The sequence below is a fragment of the Aedes aegypti genome, chromosome 3, assembly GCF_002204515.2.
Source record: "Aedes aegypti strain LVP_AGWG chromosome 3, AaegL5.0 Primary Assembly, whole genome shotgun sequence".
NCBI classification, from domain to species: domain Eukaryota; kingdom Metazoa; phylum Arthropoda; class Insecta; order Diptera; family Culicidae; genus Aedes; species Aedes aegypti.
In genome coordinates, this window is record NC_035109.1 from 4,757,918 (window position 1) to 4,776,710 (window position 18,793).

At 39.2% G+C, this 18,793-nt stretch overlaps 1 protein-coding gene across 1 annotated transcript in view; it reads right to left on the minus strand.

The window, feature by feature from the left end:
- Positions 1-18,793, minus strand: part of LOC5568427 (probable G-protein coupled receptor No18) — a 291,692-nt gene that overhangs the window by 153,986 nt on the left and 118,913 nt on the right. Inside the window, exon 2 of the mRNA XM_001652205.3 lies at positions 196-262. The gene's annotated coding sequence lies outside the window, so the exon portion shown is untranslated. The remainder of the gene's footprint in view (positions 1-195; positions 263-18,793) is intronic.

Below are 18,793 nucleotides of genomic sequence, written 5' to 3' on the forward strand. Positions count from 1 at the left end.
TTTATAATCACCTTAAATACCTTAGACTACGGTGGCACAATCTTTGGTTTTCGTTGCGGTCATTTGGGTTATTTTGATGATCTATCAATAGAAATCCCATTTGCTTTGGCCGATGGGTTCTTCATCTACTCGGATTCCTTGTACGCGGTATCAATTATCGCCCCACATGAGTTATAACTACTTAATTGTTATTACCTGTGATGTACTCCTGTTGAGTTCTTGGGATTTTCTACGGAGGTTCACTCTACGGAGAGTAATTGATCTGAAATAGCAGGTAAAAATTAAATTAGCATTGTAGAGAATGGCTTTTCTCAAGCTTAATTTAAGTTAAACAATAAAAAAAACAATTTTGTGTAAAAACAAACATAAAATGTCTATTAAATATTCCATGGAATTTAACGTGGTTTAACATCCTATCACAATGCACTCAATCTGTACCATTTCAGAAAAATAACTCAATCAAACGTGCTCACTATTCGTTTTCTACGAATATGTTTTAAAAATGAAATAAAAAATCTTATGGTCCGTTGAAAAGTTTTCGGTTCAAACGTTTGTGTGAAAGTGTGAAAACTTGAATTAAAAAAAAAAAAAAGCACCAGGACAAAAAGTAATGTAGAAGGCGAACTACACGTCGTTGTATTTCGATGTCTTTGGCGCATTTGATCCTTGTCACTCAATGAACAAAATATATTTGTGTTTCATTTGCATTTTTTTTTTGTCAAAATTTAACCTATTTGTACCTTTTGAATCAATAAATTTCATACAACTGTTTCAATAGTTTCCAAAAATTTGTAGTTCGGCACAGAAAAAAAAATAAAATAAATGGCGGAAATATAGTTTTTTTAAGTAATAGAATTTCAAACACTCCAATTTCTAACCATGCTGAAATTGTAACTTCTTGCACGGGTAGATATCAGAAACCAAAAGGAAGATTATGACTCATGATATCATGATTCCAGTGTGTTTTCATCTTATGAAAATACACCATGATTCGAACTCATGATATCATGAGTCAGATTGTCGTAATGCAACACACGCGTTGCGTTTTTGTTGCTGTTTGCTCGGAATCATGATTCAAATGCCAAAAATGCTGAGTCACGCATCCGTTTATGATCGTAGAAATAAAAAATATAAAAAAGCATACACTGAGATTCTAACCAAGAAACTTCCGATTGAAAGCCAAGTACTCTACCACTTAACCAATTCGTCCTGTTGATTTATGGGTGATCGATACGAATGAGTTGAAGCAAAACTCACCGCTTAGTATTTCACCCTGGATGTTACGCTTATGAAGAATCAAGATTATGACTCTAGGAACCATGATTTGTGATTCTGATATTATGACCCAACCAACCTTTGAATTTCATGATTTGTAAATCATGATGTGGGGACCAGATTTTTCCCGTGTGTGTGAGTTAAACCCAAACTTAGTATTTTGATTCTTTAGTAAGACATGTCAAATCAAGCTCTGCTAAGGCTACTTATTTTAATTCAATGTATTGCTCATCAGAGTTAGATTCGATCAAATATATCGTCAAGAAAAATTCCGATAGTTTTTCAACAATAATAATCTAATGAACGTGTTATATATCTTACTTTACCTCTCTCCTAAACATGTTGAATATGTTGAGCTCTGCAACTCTTTAAAGAAAATGTCCAGTCAACTATCTTTTCCCAGCTCCAAAGAATAACATGGATAACTTGAGCAAAACAATTCGGCCTTCTACCATCCTAAGTATATAATCAACGAGAGAATACAAACCGGGACAATCGGCGAAGACCACAGCGACGTAAAGGGACTAGCGATTGGAAGCTCGGTACGTGGAACTGTAAATCTCTCAACTTCATTGGGAGCACACGCATACTCGCCGACGTGCTGAAGGACCGCGGATTCGGCATCGTAGCGTTGCAGGAAGTGTGTTGGAAGGGATCAATGGTGCGAACGTTTAGAGGTAAGCCCTCACTCCGGAAGCACTGATGATGATAAAGGCGCTTTTTACGCGCAGCTTGAACGCGAGTACGACAGTTGCCCAAGCCACGACGTCAAAATCATCATAGGAGATCTAAACGCTCAGGTTGGCCAGGAGGAGGAATTCAGACCGACGATTGGGAAGTTCAGCGCCCACCGGCTGACGAACGAAAACGGCCTACGACTAATTGATTTTGCCGCCTCCAAGAATATGGCCATTCGTATCACCGACTTCCAGCACAGCCTTCCGTACCGATACACCTGGAGATCATCGCAGCAGACAGAATCGCAAATCGACCACGTTCTGATTGATGGTCGGCACTTCTCCGACACAATCGACGTCAGGACCTATCGTGGCGCTAACATCGACTCCGACCACTATCTGGTGATGGTCAAACTGCGCCCAAAACTATCCGTCGTTAACAACGTGCGGTACCGACGGCCACCCCGGTATGACCTAGAGCGGCTCAAGCAACCGGATGTCGCAGCGGCATACGAGCAGCAACTCGAGGCTGCATTACCGGAAGAGGGTGAGCTGGGCGAAGCCCCTCTTGAGGACTGCTGGAGAACAGTAAAAGCAGCCATCAACGATGCAGCTGAGAGCAACGTCGGGTACGTGGGACGGAGTCGACGGAACGATTGGTTCGACGAGGAGTGCCAAGAGGTTTTGCAGGAGAAGAATGCAGCGCGGGCGGTCATGCTGCAGCAAGGGACCCGGCAGAACGTGGAACGCTATAAACGGAAACGGCTACAGCAGACCCGCCTCTTTCGGGAGAAAAAAACGCCGCCTGGAGGAGACGGAGTGCGAGGAGATGGAACAGCTGTGCCGGTCTCAGGAAACGCGTAGGTTCTATCAGAAGCTCAATGCATCCCGCAACGGCTTCGTGCCGCGAGCCGAGATGTGCAGGGATAAGGATGGGAGCATTCTGACGGACGAGCGTGAGGTGATCGAAAGGTGGAAGCAGCACTTCGACGAGCACCTGAATGGTGCTGAGAGCACAGGCAATGAAGGACGGGACAACGGAGGAAATGCCTTCGTCAGTACTGCGGAAGATGGAAACCAACTTTGAGGGAGGTTAAGGATGCCATTCACCAGCTCAAGAACAATAAAGCTGCTGGTAAGGATGGTATCGGAGCTGAACTCATAAAGATGGGTCCAGAAAGGCTGGCCATTTGTCTGCACCGGCTGATAGGCGCAATCTGGGAAACAGAACAGCTACCGGAGGAGTGGAAGGAAGGGGTAATCTGCCCCATCTACAAGAAAGGCGACTAGTTAGAGTTTGAGAACTTTCGAGCGATCACCATTCTAAATGCGGCCTACAAGATATTATCCCAGATCATCTTTCGTCGTCTGTCACCTGTAGTAAACGAGTTCGTGGGAAGTTATCAAGCCGGCTTCGTTGACGGCCGATCGACAACGGCCCAGATCTTTACTGTACGGCAAATCTTCCAAACATGTCGTGAATTCCAGGTCCCAACGCATCACCTTTTCATCGATTTCAAGGCGGCATATGACAGTATCGACCGCGTAGAGCTATGGAAAATCATGGACGAGAACAGCTTTCCCGGGAAGCTCACGAGACTTATAAGAGCGACGATGGAAAGTGTGCAAAATTGTGTGAAGGTTTCAGGCGAATATTCCAGTTCGTTTGGATCCCACCGGGGACTACGACAAGGTGATGGACTTTCGTGCCTGTTGTTCAATATTGCGCTAGAAGGTGTTATGCGGAGAGCCTGGCTTAACAGCCGGGGTACGATTTTTACGAGATCCAGTCAATTTGTTTGCTTCGCGAATGATATGGACATCGTCGGCAGAACATTTGAAAAGGTGGCAGACCTGTAGACCCGCCTGAAACGCGAGGCAGCAAAAATTGGACTGGTGGTGAATGCGGCCAAGACAAAGTACATGCTAGCTGGTGGGGCCGAGCGCGAGGTAGCAGTGTTACGATAGACGGGGATACGTTCGAGGTGGTCGACGAGTTCGTCTACCTTGGATCCTTGATGACGCCTGACAATAACGTTAGCCGTGAAATACGGAGGCGCATCATCAGTGGAAGTCGGGCCTACTATGGCCTTCAGAAGAAGCTGCGGTCAAAAAAGATTCACGCCCGCACCAAATGTACCATGTACAAAACGCTCATAAGGCCGGTAGTCCTCTACGGGCATGAAACGTGGACGATGCTCGAGGAGGACCTGCAAGCACTTGGAGTCTTCGAACGTCGGGTGCTTAGGACGATCTTCGGCGGTGTGCAGGAGAACGGTGTGTAGCGGCGAAGGATGAACCACGAGCTCGCCCAACTCTACGGCGAACCTACTATACAGAAGGTGGCCAAAGCTGGAAGGATACGATGGGCAGGGCATGTTGCAAGAATGCCGGACAGCAACCCTGCAAAGATGGTGTTCGCTTCGGATCCGGTTGGTACAAGAAGGCGTGGAGCGCAGCGAGCTAGGTGGGCGGATCAAGTGCGTATCGATTTGGCGAGCGTGGGGCAGAACCGAGGATGGAGAGATCCGGCCACGAACCGAGTATTGTGGCGTGAAATTGTTGATTCAGTGTTATCTGTGTAGATGTTAACTAACACCATTCCATTTCATCCTAAGTATGTATTCCTACAGCTCCATTGGATTTCTTTCAATCCAAAAAGATGAAACGACACAATTAGCAAAAAATGTGCAATTTCAATTTCCAAATATTTAAATCACTCTCGTATATCAATAAAGCTCGTCTCTTTTATTTGCATTTTTCATCGCTAAGTACGAAAACAGGAAAAAAACCAACCGCTCTCGAAACTCATTAACCGTAATGGCAACTGATGCTTGCTTTTATTACCTTCACTGTTCGCATTTGGCCAGAAAAAAAAGTACATGCAGTGTTATGTTGGAATTGAAGTTCGCAGCCATGAGGTATGTTTTTTTCCCCGTCAGCGTCGTCGGCATCGTTACCGTCAGCCAGATGATTTGGAAGTCAATTTCTCCCCAAATTGCTTCGTTGATTGCTGTCATTTTTTTGCCTTTCCTACACAGGAAGTTGTTGTCGTCTCGTTTCAAGTTGCGGAATTTGAATTGCTTGAAGCACGACTGGAATTATGTTTTTATCTTAGCAAATAAATGAGATGGGTTTTTGGGGTGTGTTGCGATACAGTAGTCCAACTGTGCTCGGAGCTAATTGATTTATTTTCTTTTTCGGTTGCAAAATAATCAACAGATGCATCGAAGACGAAACAAGGACATAGTAGTCGTGCTCAGAATGGGTACCTACCTGAGAGAGAGGAGACAGCTGGCTTAGATTGCGAGCTCACAAAAGTCAAGGGAACCTGTCATCAACTGTCACTGGACAACCGCACATTCGAACGGCAGAGCGTGAAAAACCGTCAAAATTTGGCAAAACTAAAACTGGATGTGATTGAAAATGCAGGTTGCTTTCCTGTGTTCTCGCATTTAAAATCGTTTAATATTTAAATAATGTCGATTGGACTCAAATTGCTATTTAATTTTTTAAATTCTATGAACTTTTTGATAACAAATGGGATGTGAAAATGGTTTTGACCTAGTTTGTGCTCTCAGAACCATTGTGCACAACCCAAACATGAGAAGAAGAAATCAAAGAAGCCAAGAAAACAAGCCAGTTGTAAGTGAGCTGTCTCCTCTCTCTCTGGTACCTACCGCTTCTAGTAATACATTTGGTCCCTTGGTACTTCACTCGATACCCAAGATAAACGGATGGTAGTATTCCTTTCGCAGCATTCTAGATTTCGCTTTTTCGACAAAAGGCTCGTCCTTAGTGGAGTAATCAAAATTTCCAAAACTATAACAGTTCAAAAATGTTATAAATACCACATAGTGGACCGTCAACAACAATATTATAAAATATTCAATGCTAGAATATGGTAGGACATGTTTTTAAATAGTTCCACCAAGCCAAGTCACATGCTGCGATTAAGGTCACGTTCAAAATTTTCTTTCAATATTCATTGGGTCTCATAAAAATGTCGACTTTTCCATTTGTGACATTAGCAGACAATGGATGAGACTTGTGATTGACGTGTCCATTGATAGCGCCAGTTCACCCTCGTCCTTCTGCCGCCGCCGACGGCACCAGAAATAAGTCTCCTTTCTCCGACCGACCATTTGTCTACATCACGGTTCGGGTCCCTTTGGGTCGTTATCAAAAAGTTTTTTTTGTTCACGCAGATCAGGGGACCGTTGATGGTGTCATTTTGCGCTAGAGACAATGGCGGCCACGACAAGTGGGAATGGTCCTCCGATCCTCCGATGGGACGGTGTCATAAATTTTAACGTGCTTTATAAACGCAGCTCAACACCCTTCATCGCGTCGCACTTTTTTGCGAATAGGATATGGAATTTTCACTCTGACACCCGAGCCTATAATTTCAATTAAATTTGCGCTTGGATAAATGTTGCTATGTTATGGAAGTAGCTTTTTTATGCAAAGTATTTTATTCGCCTACATCTGCCGTAGTGCAGTAGTGCTCTATCATAAAAAAATATATTCAGAGTACTGTTACACTTTTAGAGGGCAAACATCTACTCAAGGCCGTGACAAGGTTTCATTGTCAAAAGGGGCTGCCCAAAAATGTAACTTGATTTTGTTTAACAAAAAGTTTGGGAAGCATTAGGAGAAATCTTCCATTTTTGCAAGTATGAAGAAAATATATCCAAACTTTTTTGCAATCTACTACCAGTTCTGTCGTCCTGCTTAGTCGAGCTTAGTCGACGACTAAGAAGCTTTTCTTAGATTTTTTTTCGCGATTTTTACCCAAACTCATAAACAAATGTAAGTAATGGGATAGAGTATTGCGAAATCAGATACCTTCTAACGCTCTCTGTGCCATCAATCAAGAAACGATATTTCCAAACCTGTATCAACGCCCTTTACACCTTTTTCATGTAAATTTGTGTCACCCTAACGCCCTGTTGAACATCAATATACAATTTAGAAATATATCAACGCCCTGGATCAATTTGATCTTATCCTTTCAAAACCAGGTGCATCTTAATGCCCTGTATTTACGCTTTTTGAAAATTCCAAATTGTGTCAACGTCCAGAAGAAATTGAGCTGATCTCATTAACCTTCGGGCTGTCACGCTGTTGTACTTTGTACAACAGTTGTGATTTATATACTATCATTTTGCAATAAAGATATCTATCGACACCAAACCAAAATGTATTCCTCAAGAATCTTCTTAAGAACAATACTCGACGGTTTTTATTTACAGTATGACCCTCGATAATGCGAAAAAAATCAGCAAATACACATTAAAGTCGCATAATAAAAAACGCACTAAAATCGGTTCGAGTAAATCACAGTTTTAAATCGGTATATCGCAAAATCCAGATAATATATAAACTTAGGGTTTTAAGTAAAAATGTTCTGGAGGTGAAGCGTTATCTGATGGTAGCGGGATTTGGGGCAAGTGTGCCACCTTAAGCAAATTGTTCTCTAACGTTGTCTAAAGCTTGAAAAACCCGCCAATTCAGCCTCACGATGTTAGTTTCACATCTTTTTATAAGCACTGTGCCATTTAAAAAGAAAATAATTTCAAAAAGTATTAGTTTTGGAGCTCCTCAAATATCATCCAAAATACCCTGATTTTCAACACTATGGGGCAAGTGTGCCACCCTTATGGGGCACCTGTTAATATTGCTAACAAAGCAGAGCCTATTTGACAATTCTAAAAATATTTCTAGGTTTACCGTCATGAGGGGATGCTTTATAACAAGATTCATCACATGTGGAACTCTCTACTAGTCAATTCGAATAACTAAAATCGTTTTTTTTTTTGTCTCCATTCAATGCGATATATGAATTACTCTCTCATTATGAGCACTAAATAAAGGTAAAATATTGATGAAAATAAGTAAACTAGTTCTTAAAACGCCTAAAACCATATTATTATCGAATATTTGGGGGAAAAAATCATTGTGGGAGCAAAAATGTTCGCTATTCCTTTTCTACACTTCAAAAACCACTACTGGTGCCTCATTTTGGTTCATTATCATGATTTTGTTGATGATGTTTACATTTTTATGAATTTCACCCCAACCATTTTTGTTTACCACATAGGTGGCACACTTGCCCCAAAAAGTATAGATTTCAACCAAAATGGATTTTGTATGTAAAACTAAAATTTTTTTTCGTTCAAACGCCACAATTACTTACACATTTGTATAGCTTCACAATGTACAGTACGTTTGAAAAATTCGTTATTAATTTACCTCTCACCATGCTATTTAGAAACAACGAAATCTTATAAAAAAAATACTGAAATTATATGGTTTTCACAAAAGTCGATGTAAATACGTGATAAATAGAGCAATTTGCGTCATATTTTGACCATTGTATTATGGACTATATGGGAACATATTGTTAAGCTCAAATTAAAAATATAGTTTGTAGTTTTTACAAAAATCAGGGGTGGCACACTTGCCCCAAATTCCGCTACCGCATTTAATTCGGAATTTGACCGCTAGGTGGCACTAGTGGGCATGGAAGTTTTACTTTTGTTTTGCAAATATTTCAGGATCCTGATCATTTAGAAGGATGGTGTCTTCGGCAAAGTTGTTTAGTAAGTTAAGGACTATCATTGATCAAGCTAGTTGATTCAAAATTTTGCCACAAGGCGGCGCAAGTGTGCATGAAACTTTTGTTTGCAGATATCTCAGAAGCCTGAACACTTAGAGAGATAGTGTCTTCGACAAAGTAGTTCAGTAGCTCAAGGACTATCATTATTTGAGGCAAGAAATGTGATATTTTGCCACCAGGCGGCGCTAGTGAGCAAAAAATTTTTGTTTTGCGGATACTGCAGGATCTTGACTTTTCAGACAGGCACCTCCAGCAAAGATGTTCAGAAGCTCAGGAACTATCATTATTCTACAAAATCTCTAACTTTAAGCATTAAACAAAGAAATAATTTGAACTACTGAACAACTCTGCCGAAGACGCCATCTTTCTAAGTGGTCAGGATCCTGAGATCTGCGATACAAAAGTTTCATGCTCACTAGCGCCGCCTAGTGGCAAAATCCCGAATTTCTTGGCTGAAATAATGGTAGCCCTTGAGCTACTGAACAACTTTGCCGAAGACGTCATCTTTCTAAGTGGTTAGACTCCTGGGATATTCGCAAAACCAAGGGTGTTGTACAAACCCAAGTAACACAACTTGTTTTATAAATGAATAAAATACTTGATTCATACAAATTGGTATGTTTTGTGGTGAATATGGATAACTTTATTTTGTACACTTATATCACCGAAACAGCGCAAAAAATGGCGGCTTTTAAAACATTTTTCATGTCATAGAAGATGATTCCCAATACATCATTAGAACATACAATTATGTGTTAAAGATGTATTACATAGCATCACTATTACTTACTAGTTACACTACCCGCCATAAGTATGGAATCGCATCATCTAGTATTGCAACACCTCAATTGAATATTGCAGCACCCCAAAAAGTTTAGCATCACCCGTAAGCTATTACACTAATGACGCAATATCTTGGAAACCTTACTTTCTAGAAAGCTGCGGTCTTCAGCAAAGTTGTTCAGAAGCTTTACGGCGTTCATTAGCTGAAATTTTTAATGCGCCATTTTGCCGCTACGTGGCGCTAGTGTGCATGTAAATTGGTCATATTTTAGAGGGCTCTAGCTCATGAACCTGACCACTTAGAATGTTCGTGTCTTCAGCAAATTTGGTCAGAAGCTAAAAAGCAATCTGAAACAGCACTGATTGGTTAGCAATTTAGCCGCTACGTGGCGCTAGTGTGCATGTCATTTGATCATATTCTAGCAGGCTCTAGCTCATGAACCTGACAACTTAGAATGTTCGTGTTTTCAGCAAAGTTGTTCAGAAGCTTAAAAGCAATCTGAGGCAGCACTGATTGGTTAGCAATTTTGCCGCTACGTGGCGCTAGTGTGCATGTAAATTGGTCATATTTTAGACGGCTCTGGCTCATGAACCTGACCACTTAGAATGTTCGTGTCTTCAGCAAAGTTGATCAGAAGCTTAAAAGCAATCTGAGGCAGCACTGATTGGTTAGCAATTTTGCCGCTACGTGGCGCTAGTGTGCATGTAAATTTGTCATATTTTAGACGGCTCTGGCTCATGAACCTGACCACTTAGAATGTTCGTGTTTTCAGCAAAGTTGCTTAGAAGCTTAAAAGCAATCGGAGACAGCACTGATTCGTTAGCAATTTTGACGAGGGTGGCTCTGCTTTTAGCGAAATGATGGATCCGAAATTTGAACTGAATGTTGGAAATAGCTTTAAATTAAAACTGTGTACGATTCCTTAAGGCATTAAATATAGCCTATTTTAACAAAAAATGTCAAATTTTGAATTTTTTTTAACACAAAGTAAACAATTATACAGTACTGACCCGATATTGTCAGCCCCCGATTTTGTCTGCCCCCGATGTCTACCCCCGATTTTGTCAGCTTTTCGACCCGATTTTGTCGGCTTGTTTTAAATTTATCAAAAAATTGTTTTCGCCATGTTCTACCATATTTTCATTAAAAATGATGATGATGTTTAATGTCATGCACGCATGGGCATAGCCAGAGGGGGCAATGGGAATGCCTCCTCACCTTTGGACGATGCTAAAAACAATATTACGGGAATTTATCATGTGTTTGTATTCTTAAAAGATTGTCTCCAGCACTCATATTTATATAATTGTTGCATGATGGTAGATTGGAAAACTTATGGAGTATTCCAAACAATCAGCTTTTTGAAAAACTTCTTGCCATAAATTTTTTCAAAGGTTTACAAATCTGTTGGGAAACTCAAAAAGGTTCTACAAAATTTATTGTCAGCAGAATGTTATCATTAGAGTAATCGGACTCCTCGTATTTCCCACTGGAATTCCACTCGAAATATCATTCATAATCCTCCAGATATTTCTCCAACGTGTTTCTCCAATTATTCCTGAAATTATTCTAAAAATCGTTCCTGGCTGTACCTCGAATTTCTCCAGAGATTCCTCAACACAATTTAAAGGTGTTTTCTAGAGGTGATTCTAAAAATTCTGCCATAAAAACTCAATCTAATATGCCAAATATTGAACGAGTTATGCACAGCGATCTCAAGTATCATAAAACTGTGTTTCGTTACTTAGCAACTTGGCAACTCGCTAGTTAAATCATTCTTAAAATTAAAAAAACGGGATTCATACAGCCGAGTTTATGCAAAAAAAAACATGTGTGTAGGTTCATTCATGAATTCCTCCGAGAATTTCTCTCAATACTATTTCAAAAATTAATCTATGGATTCCTGTTGAAACTTTTCTTTCAAAAATTTCCAAACAATAATTTCATAAATTGTTCCAGAAACATACTGGGTACACCGAAAGGGTTTTGCGTCTAAATTAAAATTGATTTTTGCTTGCACTTGAACTCGACCACAAACTTCACTCAAAATTCTAATAGAATATTTTTATTTTTCAAGTAATTACTTCAATAATTATCTTCTTTTAGTCCTTGTTGAATTCATTACATTTTTATCTTCAGTATGTCTCGAGATAAACTTCAAAATTTGCTTACGAGATTTTCAGGAACTTGACTAGGAATTTCACCAAAATTCCTTAGGTATAGGAATAATTTATGAGATTTATACACAACTTCATGTGATGTAATTTATGAATACTTCTGCGCTAAAAACCCAGCAAAAAAAAATCCATGAAAACTAAAGAAAATTTCTTGGTTTTCATACAGTAAGAAATATTTTTACACACATTCCATTTCCAAACATTGAGTTTTAAAACAATGTTTAGGAAAAATTATGTGAAAACTCCGTATGAAACATTCTTTGAATAATACTAAAATTAATTCCAAGAAGAGCTTCGAGGCAATTATTTATGCTACAGTACTGACCCGATTTTGTCAGCCCCCGATTTAGTCTGCCCCCGATTTTGTCTACCCCCGATTTTGTCAGCTTTTTGACCCGTTTTTGTCAGTCTATTTTAAATTTGTCAATAAATTGATATCGTCATGTTTTACCACGTTTACATTAAAATTGATGATGATGTTTGATGTGATGTACGCATGGGCGTAGCTAGAGGGGGCAATGGCAATGCCTTTTATTAAGTGTTAAAAATCGATATTACCAATATGAGAGAGGGGGAGCTCCTGATAAAAAAAAACTGGCTACGTCCAAGTCCATCGCCCTCCTAAAAGTCCATGTAACCATGTAACACGTCAAAATTTGAAAAACAGGAACAAAATAAAATGACCCAATTTTGTCAGGTTCCCCATTTTGTCAGCGTAAAATTCATCGAGGGGCTGACAAAATCGGGTCCTTACTGTAATTTGAAGGAGTTTCTAAATCAAGAGGAATTTTAATATGAACCTCTTTAGGAATTTCTGTGTTCTGTGAGAAATTTTTAGATAATTCATCGATCATGTATAACTAGGAACTCAGGTTGATTCCATTTGTTTTACTGGACAAAGCAAAATTGCCGATCAAAGGGACCACAACGACTCGAAACTTTGGAATTTTTCCAATAGGTAAATCTGCAAGACTTTAAATAGACCCGTCACTCAACATTGAAATAAGACGCGTTTAGGACTTTACTAAGCTTACTATGAAAAAAATACAGTGGGTATCTTGTATAGTTTTATGTTTCATGCAAAAGTGTGTAATGTATAATGATCGTTTTGTCGTGAAAATCGTGAATGAAATGTTAAGAATCGATCTTCTCAAGAGCCCCCCCCCCCCCCCTGATGAAAAAACCTGGCTACGCCAATGGTCATCGACCCCTTAGGGACCGTTCAATTATTACGTAACGCAACAGGGGAGGGAGGGGGTCTTACATAGTGTTACGGTTCAAAGAAAAATTTAAAATTTTCTATACAAAAGTTGTTACGTGGAGATGAAAGGGGGTCTTAAATTGACAAATTTTGCGTTACGTAATTTTTTAATGAACTCTTAAAAGTCCATGCAAGTTCTTGACGCGGTTCACAAGCAATCATTAACACGTCGAAATTTGAAAAACAGGAACATAATAAAATGACCCGATTTTGTCAGGTTCCCCATTTTGTCAGCCTAAAATTCATCGAGAGGCTGACAAAATCGGGTCCTCACTGTATTATATTCCACAATGTTTTGAATTTTGTCTAAGTAAACAGGTTCGTAGAAAATGCCTTCTTCTAAATATTTGCTGAAGATACGAACATTCTAGGTGGTCAAGATCATGTGCTAGAGCCCGCGAAAATATAACCAAATCTACCTGCACATCTGAGAGAGTGGAGACAGATAGCTTAGATTGCGAGCTCCCAAAAGACAAGGGAACCTGTCATAAACTGACACTAGAAAACCACACATTTGAAGAGCAAAGCGTAAAATACCGTCAGAATTTAGGTAAAGGTAATTGAACTTTCTAGGTGTTTTTCGATGACTGCACATTTTAAAAGTTGAGTACTTAAATATAGTCGTGTGTTGGCAAATTGCTATTGATTTTTTTATTCATAGCTTTTTCACGTTGAACAACAATGAGTGAATGATTTTGACCAAAATAAGAGCATTAGACCGTTGTGCACAACCCAAGAACTAAAGAAAGAAGTCTAAGAAGGCAAGAAAACATGCCAACTGTCAGTGAGCTGTCTCCTCTCTCAGCTGTACGCTAGCACCACATAGCGGCAAAATTGCTAACCAATCAGTGCTGCCTCACATTGCTTTTAAGCTTCTGACCAACTTTGCTGAAAACACGAACATTCTAAGTTGTCAGGTTCATGAGCTAGAGCCTGCTAGAATATGATCAAATGACATGCACACTAGCGCCACGTAGCGGCTAAATTACTAACCAATCAGTGCTGTCTCAGATTGCTTTTAAGCTTCTGAACAACTTTTCTGAAGACACGAACATTCTAAGTGGTCAGGTTCATGAGCTAGAGCCGTCTAAAATATGACAAATTTACATGCACACTAGCGCCACGTAGTGGCAAAATTGCTAACCAATTAGTGCTACCTCAGATTGCTTTTAAGCTTCTGAACAACTTTGCTGAAGACACGAACATCCTAAGTAAACAGGTTCATGAGCTAGAGCCGTCTTAAATATGACCAAATTACATGCACACTAGCGCCACGTAGCGGCAAAATGGCGCATTAAAAATTTCAGCTGATGAACGCCGTAAGGCTTCTGAACAACTTTGCTGAAGACCGCAGCTTTCTAGAAAGTAAGGTTTCCAAGATATTGCGTCATTAGTGTAATAGCTTACGGGTGATGCTAAACTTTTTGGGGGGTGCTGCAATATTCAATTGAGGTGTTGCAATACTAGATATGCGATTCCATACTTATGGCGGGTAGTGTATATTGAAGCTAAGAAGATGTATTGTTGTACAAATTACATCTATTTTTGTTTTGATAGCATCAGTTCAAAACAAAATCAAAATGATGAAAGCGATTTTTTTTTTCTCTCCACGAATTGCTTATGGTGATTATTAAATTTTGTTCTGTCAATTCCCAATAGTGTACTCAAACTGTGTGCGGCTCCAGATTTATTGTGAAATGCTCAATTTTATTAATTGTAAATTCATGCGCCTCAATGAAATGTAAAAACAAAACAAACTATCCTAAAAATATGTGTGCCATCATAGAATTTTGTAGCGGATCAATTTCCAATGTCAGAAACACAATATGGTGTCTTCCTCACGAAGCCTGCAGTGCCGTCAAAAAATGTTCGGATGTTTATCGATTAAATATTCTAAACTATACTATGAAAATTACGTTACAAAGTAGCATCCACATTAATATCTATCGAACTACCCTGAATAACACACTACTTGTGTATATTCACAATATGTTTATTGCGCTAACTTCTCAAATAAACATTCGGACAGCATAAACCAAACTACTTTATATACTGTGCCGTGGCAATTTTTTGGACCGTCAATGTTGCCCCCGACAAATTTTTACTTTGCATTCGTACGTGCCACGAGGCAACTGAAGCGCTTGTATAGTTAGTTTGAACAACGTATTTAAGACGTAAAAATAACATGTATAAATCTCAAACCATCAAGTTGGCTCAAACAGGTGTTTATAATGCGCTACAGACGTTTTACTTAGCATTTCATTTTCAAGAAAGGTAATGAAGTCATATACTTGTACAATCAACGTATTCAATACGCATCAGAAACATATGTTTTTTTGATTGAACTTTGTGAGCCAACTTGTAATCATCAAACCTTACAATGACTGTATTTCACCCCAAGATGTTTTTCAATAGGATTATAATACAGTTGTAACACATCATATGTCAATCTCGAATAGCATCGAATGCAATCGCTGTAGCTCAGCTGTGATGACGATGGACTTCAAAGAATAACAGAGCATAGAATGCTGTATAGAATGCTTGCATGTATGTTGGTGCACAATCTCTTCTCCACTATGCATTACTTGGTGGTGTAGTGATAAGGTGTTAACTTCTGAATTCAAAGGTCACGTGTTCGAGACCGGGTGAAAACTTTTTTTTTTTATTTTCATCAAATTTTTGTGGCATCGTGTGTCTGATTGTAAAAGTGTGGAAAAGTCGTGCGAAGTGCTTAGATAGCCTCCACTTTGTAAAGTTTATACCAGCTGTTATTGAAAACTAATTCAAAACACTTTTTTAGCGCATACGTTTAGATAACGTTAACATGTGTGGTTTAAATCTTAATAAAGTTATATTGACGCTCATGAAGCCATAATAATACCTGCACAGTTTGTTTTATTTCTAATTCATGATATTGCATGACATGTTTTTCGAATACTGTGCTATAGCTCATATATAACACAAGATGTTATATAATACTCAAATAGAGCTTCAATATAACAATATATCGTTAATGCTGCACAAAAAGATGTATTTGGTGTTACTTGGGAAGTACAACGCATGACTACTCGCGTTACAAAAATTCGCGCGACGACCGAAAGGTTAAGATTAGGCGCATTTTGACGCCCTCTAGGCCATCAATTTAAAATTATTAGCTGTATCAACGCTCTGTAGTAATGTGACTTTATCCTACTTTGCATCTTAACGCCCTGTAACGACTGGGAGTAATTTGACTATATTCCACGTTTGAAAAATTCCAACTCTATGAACGTCTTGTAGAAATTTTACCAAATCACATTTGGATCAGGTGCACCTTAACGCCCTCTAGGACATCAATTGAAAATTATAGGCTGTATCAACGCCCTGAAGTAGTTGATCCTATCTTATGTAGATGAGGTCTACCTCTGAACGCTCTGTAGGAATTTAATGGAAAATTTCTAGTGTTATAACGGCCCTTAAGTAATTTCATGCATATTAACGCCCTGTATGACATCAGTAGAAATTTGATAAAACAAATCAACGCTCTCGAGTAATTGAATTTGTTTCACGTAGTTCCAGACATATTAACGCCCTTTCGGACATCAGTTACTAGCTTTTTTAAAGCCCTGAAGAAATTTAGCTTATCTCATGTAGATCAGCTGCATATTAACGCCCTCTAGGATATTAATTGAAAATTTCAAACTGTATCAATGCCCTGGAACAATTGGACCTTATCTCACGTAGATCCGGTCATCTTAACGTCTTTTAGCTAGTGTCGTAAAAATTCAGCCGAATGATACCCGATCAGTGCGAAAACGAACAAAAACAAACTCCGCTAGCAAGAAGCCAATCTGACTTCGAGTGCGAATGCGACGAGAAAGAGAGTGGGTGCAACACACGCACACATTCAGTTTCATCCACTGTTGGTGTCATTTCAAAATTCTGTTTCACCTAGAGGCACTGAAATTGAAAATTGAATATATAAAATTACAAATGAATTCTATATTACTGGTGTAAGAAAACGGCAATGTGATGCCTCCAGTTGATGAATCATGATTGTCTTTTAATAAAAAAATACAACTTTTGCAATTTGCGGATGTTTTGTGGGGTATTCTGACGGAAATGATTTTTTTCACTAGTGAAATTGAATTTGAATGTCAGTAGTGGATGAGAATTAGTGTAGCAAAAGTAATTGAAAAACTGAATGCACGTTCTACCAGATTCGTGCATGTATTGTCAAACAAACATTCACACAAAGAAGAATTCAACGATGACGGAGCCTACTGAGGATCGGCGTTGTTGACTGTATATTGAAATATGCAGACACTGCTTTTAGCACATGAATTGAAAATTTCAGCTTGTATTAACACCCTGGATACATTTTACCTTATCACATTTTGATCAGGTATATCATAAGGTTCTGAAGGGCATTAACAGAAGAAAGCAAGATGTATTAACGCCCCGGAGTAATTTAACCAAATTATACGCTGTATCAACGCCATAAAAAATATCTTACCCTATTAATATCAGGTGCATCTGAGTGCCCTGTATGACATGAGGCACAACCTTAGGCTGTCCGAGCTGTATCAGCGCCCTCGAATAATATAACCTTATCTTACGTAGATTTTGGGCAAACCAGGGGCATTTGAACGACATGTAGAATATCAATGGAAATTGTCAAGCTAAACCAATGTGCTGCAGCGCCTAGAAGTAATTTGTTCCTACCTCACGGAGTTTTTTGTGAGCTCATAAACATGTTAACGCCTTAATACAGTTTAGAAATTTGTGGAAATATTGTTGCACTTGATTTCGTGCCGTATTTTCTCCAAAGAAAAAAAAATCTTCCTAGTGAATAATAGAAGAAAATTTCCTTGCTTTGATGATTTTGTTCACCGAAGTTTGCCTACTGATCCTTTAATATTCGTTATTATTGAAGAATTTTATGGTTAAATTATTTGGATAAATCCGTAGATAGAAACACGTGTACATTAGCTTGAGCTTGAGCTTGATTGGCCGCCCGTGGATGCACTCCAGTATCGCCAGATCAGCTGCACTTACACAAGGAACCACCGAATGACTGCTTGGGACTAACAGGCATCCTCAGTGTATAAATGCTGGTGATCTTCTATTTTTAGGCAACAATGGCACCTGCCACGTCAGAATGCAGACCAATGAGGGGAAGGGGGAGGAATTGATGATGCATTGAACTGACTCCCACGTAGACCGTATATTCCACTGCATCCACGTCAGTTCATGCGGGAGTGTATGGATTGGGGGAAAGGCATGGCAGAGAGGTTTGCTTTTGTGGTTAGCAGACTGCCTATGTATCAGGCGTAAGAAAGGCGTGCACGTGGAAGTAAGGAAGCGTTAGGGAAACGGTTTCTTGTCCGTCTCTGGTTCTAGCGTTTGCTATGAACGAATAGTTTGAGTGTGATATATTTAGAATGGAAGATAGAAGCAAGTGAGAGATATACAACTACAAAGTACGAGGAAAGGGACGGGCCTGGGATTGAACCCATGACCTTCTGCATATGAAGCAGAAGCGGTAGCCATCAGACCACCAACCCCGTCAATAGAAACACGTGTGCATTAAAGGGACCAAAAACCACAGTTCATATTCAATTAACGAAAAACGTGTGGATGAAAATCCACACTTTGGAGGGATAGGTCTGTTAACTTCGAACATTAATTAATGTGGTTTAAGGATAGCCCTTAATTGCTTCGTAGAAACTCAGGAGTCAAATCCTGGTATAAAAAAACAACGTTTTCGATATGGAAAGCTGTTGAATTTTTTACATACACTTTAGCGTACAAGCAATTCATGATTCAATTTGATGAAAAATATATGAAAGTTTGAAGCTGAAAAAAAATCATTCAAATTTCAATTTTATACATTCCTAGCACTGTGAGTTTATTACGTTGCTTATTTTGAGCCGATGTTTCTATAAGAAAGTGACCATTTATTTTATCAACACCCTTCATCGCGTCGCATTTTTTTTGGAATTTTCACTCTGACAC